Raw genomic sequence first — 11,394 nt, 5'->3', positions numbered from 1 at the left:
CTCATCTGACATCTTCATATATATTCAAAAATCTACACTCAACCATATTAGTGTCACAGGATTTGCCGAAGTCTTTATTTTCATTGACCCCCACTAACCTTTGTGGAAAAGGAACCCTTAGTGAAGGTCCTGGGAAAGACTGAACTCCCTTTTTCCCAAATTCCCTTTGAGCTTTTGGAGGAGGTCCAACTTGCTTATCTAATGTTGGTGTGATTAATCGTTGAGGGAAAGGTACTTCTGGCCTTTGGGAACTTCCCAGAGAAATGGAACTGAGTTCTTGTGATCTTCTATTATTCTTCTCCTCAATTCTAAACATGTCGTTCTTCAGAAGTTCTTCATGATTTTTTCCACTTCTCAACCCAACATCATCACACTTTTCATTGGATCTTGACTGTGTAGGAGGGGGATCTTCTTTAAACCATTTTGAAACAATACTATCAAGCTTTGCCCCCAAATGTTTGAACTCCTCACTCTGTGACTTGTGAATTTCAACATTTTTAGGTGGTTGAATTTCATTTTGTTTGTGGCTCTCTTACATTTATAGCTTGCACTTTTGAATATCCGAGGGAAATTCCATCCAACTTTTGTTCGACCATTCATGGAGGTTCAATGTCACTTGATCAATTAACGAATAAGCTTCATCTACACTTTTGTCCATAAAAGAACCTCCAGTTGATGAATCCAATAAAGTCTTTCTCGAGAAAGAAATTCCCACATAGAATATGTGCAAAATCAACCATTTTCAAAACCATGATGAGGGCATTGTCTTTGAAGACTCTTGAATCTATCCCATGCTTCAAATAATGATTCTCCATATCTGAGAAAAATTTGTTATGCAATTCCTCATATACATTCTACTTGGAGGGAAAAAATGATTCAGAAATTGCTTCCCAATTGTTCCCAACTTGTGATGCTTTGAGGACAGAGAGAATATAGCCAAGTCCTTGCTTTATCCTTGATACTGAAAGGAAATATCATCAATCGAACTGCATTTGCTGATACTCCTTCACATTTCACCAAATCACAAATCTCTAAAAATGTTTCAAGATGCAGATAAGGACTTTCTGATACTTCTCCTCCAAATTTGTGACCTTGTATCATGAAAATTATCTCTGGGTCTAGTTGGAAACTTTCTGCTTCAATTTGAGGTTGCACAATGGGAGATAAAAATCTTGCAGAAAAGGGTGTAGAAAAATTTCTCATGGGCCTGCTTGACATGTTAGTGCTCATGGATATTCAAGAAGAAAAAGAAAATTATCAAGAATCAAAAACAAGAAATAAAATGCAATATGAAAAGCAAGAAAGCAAATGCAGAATTTAAATTGCAAGAAAGAAAGTGCATAATGAAAACAAGAAAGAAAAGATAAAAGAAAAAAGAAAAATGTCTAGAATAATTCATATGCTAAAAATTGCAAGATATGTTTACAAAAGAAAAGAAGAAAGAAACAAGATCAAAAGAGAAAACAGAGAAAAGTTAGATTAGAGTACTAGAAATCAAGAATGCAAAGTTAGAATTAGAATTAGAATTCCAACAAAAAGAGTTGTCAAGAATGTTATTCAAGAAAGGAAAAACTTACGAAAACAGAATTCTAACAATTAGTTATAACTATGCAAATCAAAAGAAAAAAAAAAGAAAAATTATGTTTAGTCTAACTCAATTGATAATTCCTAATGTTATAGCGCAGTCCCCGGCAACGGCGCCAAAAACTTGTTACGCTCCGCAAGTGTACGGAAATGTCGTAAGTAATATAAAAGATTATCGTATCCACAGGGACTGGAATAAGCACTAGAAATGTCTCAATGCGAATTAGCTAAACAACTATCCAATCGTTTCAAAAGCAAAGTAAAGGTAAATAAATCTAATATTAGAGATCAACAAACAAGAGTTTAGTGTTTTGGGTTATGATAAAGGGAGATTCTAGGAGTTTCGGTTTCTTTGTAAGATTTCTTGAATGTAAATGGTTCACCAATTCTTATTCCTCAATTCCCAAACATGTAGAAAGTTGCCGGTTCCCTCTTGCAATAGACAACCGGCTAAGGACTGAGAAATGTATCTAAATAGGATTAATTAGACATGAACCTACGTTGTCCTTACACAAAAGCGCACCTATTACTATGCCTTCCTCGGATATCAACATAGAAGCCCACAACTTATTAATCTATAAAGATACAAGAAGCTAATCATAGAATCCATCCTACTCTCTTGAATATTCCTATTTCCTCTTCAAGATTGTCTCTCAAACGTCCTTACACGGGCTTGCACCTGTCACGTGGATCCCTCGGATGATCGAGTGAGAGTTTATCCTTACCAAGTCCATAAGAAATCCAAACAATCAATCAAGAATGAGAATTAAGCACAAACCACCATCAATCATTCAAGATCTAATTGATACAAGCAAGATAATGTCATTGAAACAAGAAAATGGCAAATCCATAAGAGATTACATCAATCCATCATACAAATACTCCCTTAATCCTAGAATACAAGATCTACTCCATGAATTGAGGAAGAAAACCCGAAAGAATAGAGATTACAAGCATTCCTTGAATCCTCAAGTAAGAGAACTCAAGCTTAGTCAACCAAGTCAACCTGACCTAGGGGATATTGCACCAACAGTCTTCCCGGCACACCTTCTTCTTCCCAGTCGAGAGATGCCCCCCTTTACAAGCTGCTACAGCCAGCACAGTCGATTGCCCTGTGTTGATCCAAGTCGATCCTGCACTGACACCAAAATGCCACTCCATCCACTTTCCCTCTCTCGTGACCTAATTCAAGCTTTCACTGTCGATTCCCTCTTTGCCAATCTGAGTAGCCACATGCGGTTGGTCTCCGTCAGAGAGGGAGTTCCACACGGCATTAGGTAAGGCTTACTGTTGGATCATTGCACTAGAGGGAGGTTCATAGCCATGTCATCTTCTTCCTCTGTTGAGTAATACCCAGCTTGAGCTCCATACCAGTGCAGGGCCGTGTGAGGTACACGGCCCGGTGCTTTCTCCCTTCGTTTCCTCCAATGCATGCTCAAAGATGTAGATTCTTCACCAAATCGACTCCTGTGTACAGAAAATGCACAAAAAGCAGATCTCCGAACCAAAAGAGTAAATATGCTAAAAGGAAAGCTAGAAGTATAAAAATGCATAGATCAAGCATGCTCAAAGTATGTAAATGTGCGTAAAAACATGCATAAAAGAGTATATAATCTACGCACATCACTTACACAGAAGCGCACCTATTACTATGCCTTCCTCGGATATCAACATAGAAGCCCACAACTTATTAATCTATCAAGATGCAAGAAACTAATCACAAGATCCATCCTACTCTCTTGAATATTCCTATTTCCTCTTCAAGATTATCTCTCAAACATCCTTACACGGGCTTGCACCTGTCACGTGGATCCCTCGGATGATCGAGTGAGAGTTTATCTTTACTAAGTCCACAAGAAATCCAAACAATCAATCAAGAATGAGAATTAAGCACAAATCACCATTAATCATTCAAGATCTAATTGATACAAGCAAGACAATGTCATTGAAACAAGAAATTGGCAAATCCACAAGAGATTACATCAATCCATCATACAAATACTCCCTTAATCCTAGAATACAAGATCTACTCCATGAATCGAGGAAGAATACCCGAAGAAATAAAGATTACAAGCATTTCTTAAATCCCCAATCCAAGAAACCAAGAAAAAGGGGAAAAGAGAAAACTTATCTACGAAGAAGCCTCGTCTTCGGATCCAATCCTCGCTCCGGAGCCGAAATCGTCAAGAACTCCCCTCGAATCACCCAGAAATCCTCCCAAGAATGGGAGGAAACCACCAAATCTTGCCTTCTCCCAAAGGGGGAGAGATCCGCTTTCAATTCATGAAGGAGGGTTTAAATAGAGGAGGAAATTGGCGCACGACCGTGACACGTCGTGTGAGATTCACTGACCATGTCCGGTTCCTTCTCTTGCCCGCTGCAGTGTGACTCACACGGCCGTGGCCTCTTCTCTGGAAATGCTACAGTGTGGTGCACACCACCACCACTTGGCCTTTGAAACCTCACACTGCTGTAGATCTACGACCATGTAAGGCATCCGCTCTAATTTCTTGAATCAAGACACGGCCTGTGAGATTCACTGGCCATGTCCTCTTCCCTTCTGTTAAAACTACAAGGCCGTGGGTACTGATGCTCTCTCCCTTCAATTCCTTCCAAGCTTGTCCGAGGACGCATAATCTTCACCAATTTCGACTCCTGTGTACAGAAAATGCACAAAAAGCAGATCTCCGAACCAAAAGAGTAAATATGCTAAAAGGAAAGCTAGAAGTATAAAAATGCATAGATCAAGCATGCTCAAAGTATGTAAATATGCGTAAAAACATGCATAAAAGAGTATATAATCTACGCACATCAGTGCCCGAACTAGAAAGTTTATCACAAAGCCACCTGTTATGATCCGGTACAACGTGCATAAAATTCTATCCATGTCCAGGCACCTGGAGCCATTCCAGGTGCCCCGATCAGGACTATAAATACAACTATGATCCCAGTAGCTAAAAATCATCACTTGTAATCAATTTCTTTGTCTATTGTACTACTATGTGAGCTATCAACGTTGTAAGAGGGTTCTCCGCCTGAAAGAGACTTTAGTGGATTTTTTCAACGTCTTGGATTAGCAATCTTCTGATTGCAAACAAAGTAAATTCTTCTATGCCTCTTCTTTCTTCTTAATTAGTTTATTAATACTTTTTATACAAGTGTAAATTTTAATCAAGCTATAAATCAAGAAAGTTCATTTTTTATTTTTAAGCAATTCACCCCCCTCTTGTCACCCGCAAGGGACCAACATTCGGTAGGTCTAGAGGACCTTATATCGAACCCATGGTGGGCCGATTCGATGCTCAGTCCTGGTGAGTGAAGTCAGGTGGTGAAAACCCTAAGGGGAGGTAACCCTAGGTCTTGGTGAATGAAGCCAGATGGTGAAAATCCTAGGGGAAGGTAACCTTAGGTCCTGGTGAGTAAAGCCAGGTGGTGAAAATCCTAGGGGGGAGATAACCCTAGGTCTTGGTGAGTGAAGCTAGATGGAGAAAACCCTAGGGGAGGTAACCTTAGTTAACAAGAAGTCTTGGAGGAGTGAACTCCAAGCAAGGCTGATCGAAAGGTTTCTGGTCGACTGCGTGCGGTTGACTAGACCAGCAAACATTGAGCAGAGAAACTCTAAATAGATTTGGAAGACCAAATGTTTGGCAGGTAGGTTGCGGTAAACAACTAGAGTGGAGCGATGGGGAGGCCGTGTCCCGGGAAGACCTTAGGTCGTTGATCCAACTGAAGAAATTGGGAGGTTTCCAAGTTGAGATTAAGATAGTTCTTACTATCTTTTCTTACTCATGCAACATTATATTACTGTTCTAATTTTGTCTTATAGGGACATTTTATAAACTATGTAAAATAACTCTATTTTTTATTAACCAAATGGGTCGGTGACCGAACAAGAGGTTCAGTCTGTTGGATCGGATAAGTGCGATAGAGGGGGGTGAATATCGTGCTCTTTTAAAACTTTTTTATTTATTTGGAAATCAGAATCGTGCAGACTCCTACTCGAAGGCCCGCGGTCCTTGACCGCACCGATGGGCAATCCACTATAACCCTTCTTTACGAAAAACTCGGAAAGAAGAAGATCGTACAAATGAGCAAGATAGTAACAATCCTACTATCTTACTAATGAAATAATACAATGCAACCTAAATATTAATATACTGACTAAATGTAGAATTTGAAGCTCGGTCGGTACTTCCGGATGGAGTAGTTTGAAGAGTTGCAGTGACCTTGCAGTACGAACAGCTTACGCAGAGGTGAGCCTTTTGTAATCAGAAAGTTATCTTTGCCTCAAACCTCGAGCCCCTTTTTATAAGTGCCTTTGAGGTCCGGTTGACCGATCCCTTTGTTCGGTCGACCGAACCAGCTCCCTTCCTTCCTGGCTGGAGTCTGACGCTGGCTCAATCTTTTGCATTAACTGCTCATTAAGGGTTCGATCAATCGATCCCTCTTCTCGGTCGATCGAACAGGCTCCTTCCCTGTTTGTCAAGATTTGCCAAGATCCTCATTTAATGGTGTGTTAATGTTGATTGTTTCGGTCGATCGATCCTTTGGTTCGGACGATCGATCAGCTCTTTTATCTTTTGCTTCTGATCAATGTTGATGAACTGGCCTGTGCTGAGTCATCATGGTTTGGTCGACCGATCCCTACGTTCGGTCGACCGATCCGGTCGAATCTGCAACACAGAGTTAGACAAAGTATCCCTACAACACAAAGGTAAGCACAATAATATTAAAATGCATGAGTAATATAAAAGACAGTAGAACTGTCTTGATCTCAACTTGGAAACCTTCCCGATTTCTTCAGTTGGATCAGCGACCTAAGATTGTTTGTAACGCCCGAAAATTCTCGAAATACTTTTATAAATATCCTAGTATTTTTCTAGAATTTTAGGATATTTTTACAGAATTTTTAGAGTACAGAAGTAGCAAAAATAAATAGAATCGTAAAATAACCTACACGGGAATTGAACCCGAGACCTATTGGATCCTACGCCTTGTGGTGAACTCTAGTAACCAAGTGAACCCAGCAGGGTTGTACTGAAAGGAAAGAAAATCAATTATATTTATGTTAGAGTTGGGCCGAAGTTTCCACTTAATATAAATAGGGAAATTAAGAGAGGAGTTAATTATTTTATTCGTAACTTTCCTCTCCCAAAACCCTCACACGGCGCCCTCTCCCTTTTTCCTTCTTCTCTTCTCGGCGCCAACCACAAGCACGCCCAGGGTTCCATCCCTAGGGTCCCAAGGGCTTCTTCTGGTGACATCTTGGATACGAGGACACTCTCCACTACAAGAGGAACACGTAGACGCAAGGAGATCGCCGAAGGGATCTTCTCCACCGGAAATCTAGCAATCAGATCGTAAGGAAATCTAGCGCAGGAAGTAATAAACCCCTCACCTGCAGTATAAGTAGCTTTCATATGATTTCATGTTTTAGTTTAGTAGTATATGGATTTTTGGGCACATAGGGTGAGCAATAGCGCACACCAAGTGCTCGATAGTAGGTGCAGCTCATTTAAAATGCAACTTAGGGATTGTAATAGCTCAGTAAATGCAATAGAAGCATTTTTATAGTATGTCCAGTTTTATTATAGTTTTTATGGGACTACGGTCCAATGGGTGGGCTCCCACAGTCGCCTCTAGGTTCAGATAACCTAGCTCTAGGTTCAGATAACCTAGAATCAGCAAGATAAACTAATTAGCTTATGATCTAGTATTTTATTTTCAGCAGTGATAGTATACTGGACTAGATGTCCATTGGGTTGGGCTCCCACAGTCGTCCCTAGGTTTAGATAACCTAGTAAACCCTACTAAATTTGGGACTTGCAAACCCGGGTCTAGTTAGGGATGCGCGCATAGCAAGTACAGTTGTCGGGCCCATCAGCAGCATGATTATGTATTTTTATCTAGTATGATAATAGCTTTCAAATTCATAATCAGTTAGGTGATTATATTTTAAAATCAGTACTAACTCAGCTTTAGTTTAGCTCAGTATGTTTCACTTTAGTCTTTGCTTATTGACATTTCAGTTATAGCCATGATCGGTTTATTTCTGGTTCCTATGTTTTGTATGTTAGAATGCCATGTTTTAGCATGTTCAGCACACGTTTCAAATATCATGTTTTCAAAGCATAAATTGCATCGTATGCATGTTTTGTGAGGTAGATGGTTTCTTACTAAGCTCTCAAGCTTACAGATACTTTTTTTCCTTATACTGCAGATAAAGGTAAAGGAAAGATGGACTAGTGGAGGCTGGAGGTCAATACAAGGAAGATGTGTGTAAAATACGGTACCCAAATAGTATTTAAATAATAAGGTTATTGGACAAATAATCTTATTGGATTTTTCAGGAATTTTTAGAAATTTTCTGGGATTTAATCGGAGCTCGTATGACGTATTTTAAGGGGATTAATTATGGGTTGCGAGAAAGTCTCTTTAGAATACCCAAATGTGAGAGTTGATTGAGAAATGTACTTAGGATTTAATTAAGCAAACCTAAGTATATAAACCTTATTGTTACTGTGCCCTAGCCACCATCCACCCGAGCCTTTCCCATTTCTTCCTCTCTCGCTCGAACCGCCGCAAATGCCACCCCCTCTCGTTCGATCGCCGGAGCTGGATTTGCCGCCGAGCTCCCGGAGTTGCCCTCCCTTGCACGGGCTGCCTTCGGCCAAGAGCAGGGAGGTGTCGTCCTTTCATGTGCGGCACCTGATTACCGGCGCCGATTTCCCTTCTTCTCTATGCCCTAGCCGTCTCCCTCCCTCTCTCAGCCGATGTCGCGCCACACGCCACCGCCCGACGCCGGTTACCCCTTCGTGTCGTGCCCTAGATCCCTATTCCACCGCCGAGCGTCGCCGTGATGCACTGCTTGATGTCAATTCTCCAGCCACTGGGTGGATTCGGCCGAGAGCAGGGAGCGTGGCTGGGGTCGTCGCTTTTCGCCTCGTCTAAGCCGGCCGCTTCATCCACCGCTGCCAATTTCTCCCCTGTCATAGCCAGAGCAGATCCATTATCGACCGACAGGAGGAATTAGATCCATTTCCCGATCAATTGAGCACTGACTGAACAGTACCTTTACACGAGGTCTCCTTGTTGCACATCTAGAGGTAATTTGTTAACCCTAGTAGAGAATTTAGGTAATGGAAGTTTATATAGTGTTGATTTGGAATGTCAGTTTGGGTGACAGCAGCTCTACTTAGCATCGGCTGCCATTCTCCAGCAGCGACATTCTTCAGTAGCGAATCATCAGTTGGGGCATCCGGATTTGGAGGTAAGGTTGTTGAGTTTAAGTTTTAAATTGGATTACACGATTCCTTATAGATTCTGATATCAGATTGTATAGGTTTGGAATTTATGGATTTGTGATTGTTTAGGTATTCTTGCTGGGGTGAATGCATCTGATTTATTATCCATACATTGAGGTGAGTTATTGTTTGATTTTGGAGTTGGATTAAGTGAGGCAAATGAATTATGTAAGATTTGGTTTTGGATGTTTAGTAGAGATGATAAAAATGGATTATATTAGTTGAGATTGTGTTTGGGTTATCACAATTGGAGTTTAGATGACCACTTTGGATTGATTCAATTTGGGGTTCCTTAATCAGAAAGGGAATAGGTTTATTTATTTGGTCCTGATATTTAGTTTAGCTAAATTGTATATGTGTATGCAGGACTCTGATTACGAGACGGTAGTTTCTGACGTGAGGATTGTTTGGCACGATCTACGTATAAAGGCGGGTATTTCTTGCTCTATCTCTTTAGTATGTTGACCATAGTGCATGAGCTTTATATTCAGATAGATACTGTGTTTATCTTGACTCCACTCTTATTCTTCCTGCGTTTGATACTTCCACTCAATCTTTGAGCTACTCGTTTCTGTATCTATACAGTCTCTCGTTGCTATCGATGATATTTAGCAGATACTATATTACTAGGTATCAGATATCAGATACCAGATGCCAGACATTAGATATTAGGTATTGGATATATAGACACCTGATACCATGTTTACATGCTTTGGTTGCTGTTTATTTACACACCTTATTGAGCATGCTGGCTTCATGTACATTTACGTGTTTACACACCTTCTTGGCGTCTTGGCCGTATAGCATACATTTACGTTTATATATATATGATGGTATTGCATTGTTCGCATCGTATCGTTTCATGCGTTCTTAACGATCTGTCTCCCTTGTGGTTGGTGGTCGTTGGCTGGGGCACTTTCGACCACTCGTGGGTAGTGGTGGCTGGGCTGTCGCTTGTCTGTCGTGCCACCTCGGCCACTCGTGGGTGGTGGCGGTGGAGTCAGCGGCGGGGACCCCGTCATGAGGCAGTAGCTATTAATTCTATGCACTGTCCATCCGGTCACTCGAGGTAGTGGCGGCCTTTGGGTGGTACAGTTGTCATCGATCCGGCCTCTCGACCGTACAGGGGTCGTGGTGCGGAGAGGTGGGCGGGGTGACCATCATCTGTTGTTGTTATTATATCATTGGTTGTTTACTTATCTGTTGTTGCTTATCATCTCTCTTGTTGCTAGATTATCTTTGTTGTTGTTTATTTATGTTGTTATGCTTACATAGGTTGGGATTTATACGTGATATGTGTTGGAACAAGGCACTTACTATTGACTGTATATACCTCCGCTGATACCATTATAGTTATAAGCGATCTTTAGCGGGACTTTGCTATATCTACCTTCCCTTTACTAGCCTAGGATATGGTTTCGGTATGGACACTTATTATGATATCACCGTAGTATCTGCTATTTCCATACGAGGCTGTATACCTTTGCATCTAGTTCTTTACTTTACTCATGCACTATCGATCCATTACCCATTGAGTCTTTATACTCACCACCCGTATGTTGGTAATTTCACGGTAGTGGTAAAGGATTTATGGAGTCGCTGGAGATCCTGTCCGCCAGTTCCACGTCAATTCGAGGACGACCTTACGATTTTGGTATTCTTACGTTATTTATATTTTGGGTTTTGTACTTGTTTATGTATTTGTATTCTCTTGTATTTGGTTTGATATTATTGTGTCAGCCGAGCTGGCTCGCGATTAGTTACTTTATGTTTTGTGATCGTTGTTTGTGATTTCATTGTGTTGATTTAGTAGCCGTATTGGTTTATTATATTTATATAACTGCGTGATTGTATTTATTTTGTTCCAGTCGAGTGGGTTGCTTATATAACTTCGTGGTTGTGTAGATATATTCGGTAGTATGTGGTGATGTATATTATGTCGTACCTCAGTTGTCACCGTCGGAGAGATCTTTGGAAATTTTTGGTAAGGACTCCTCTGGGGGCGTGACAATTTATTGGTATCAGAGCCAAGGTTTATGAGGCCTATTTTCGTTTAGTTTTACGTGATTTGGATTCTCGGTGTGACTTTTCGGGTTTTGGGACCAGGCAGTGACAGGATTCTCCAAGCTATAGGAGGTATGTTTGTATATTGTTATCTTACATTTCTGTTAGTGCATGCATAGTTGTTATGTTAGTTATGTTATGTATTAGTATGCTTTTGTTAGTACCTGTCCAGTTGTTTGTAGCGTACATCAAATGTGTTGGGTCAATCACTGATCACGGTTGACCCTACTAGAGATCAAGGAATACAGTCTCATAGAATTTCTTTTACCATACCATTAGTGTTATTAATTTCTGTTATCACTAGTTTAGTAGTGGTTAGTATCTGCTAAATATCATATTGCTTCGGTTAGTGGAGAACCAATTCACTCGTATTGCCTTGGTTTGTAGAGAACCGATTTACTCTTATTTGATTTGGGTAGTAGAGGATTGATTTATCCTAGTT

The 11,394-nt window shown here is 40.5% G+C and overlaps 1 long non-coding RNA gene and 1 other non-coding gene across 2 annotated transcripts; both read left to right on the top strand.

The window, feature by feature from the left end:
* The first annotated feature begins 745 nt into the window (after nucleotides 1-745).
* Nucleotides 746-849, top strand: LOC121993307. Its single transcript, XR_006115168.1, has one exon. It is a non-coding gene; the product is annotated as a small nucleolar RNA R71 (small nucleolar RNA).
* A 7,226-nt stretch (nucleotides 850-8,075) lies between these two features.
* LOC121992993 lies at nucleotides 8,076-9,483 on the top strand. The gene is made up of 4 exons (XR_006115042.1): nucleotides 8,076-8,690; nucleotides 8,759-8,854; nucleotides 8,958-9,005; nucleotides 9,255-9,483. It is a non-coding gene; the product is annotated as an uncharacterized LOC121992993 (long non-coding RNA).
* The last annotated feature ends 1,911 nt before the right edge of the window (nucleotides 9,484-11,394 follow it).

This window comes from Zingiber officinale, chromosome 6B, assembly GCF_018446385.1.
Source record: "Zingiber officinale cultivar Zhangliang chromosome 6B, Zo_v1.1, whole genome shotgun sequence".
NCBI classification, from domain to species: domain Eukaryota; kingdom Viridiplantae; phylum Streptophyta; class Magnoliopsida; order Zingiberales; family Zingiberaceae; genus Zingiber; species Zingiber officinale.
The sequence above is the reverse complement of the archived record's forward strand: the minus strand, read 5'-3'. Positions and strand labels throughout refer to the sequence as shown.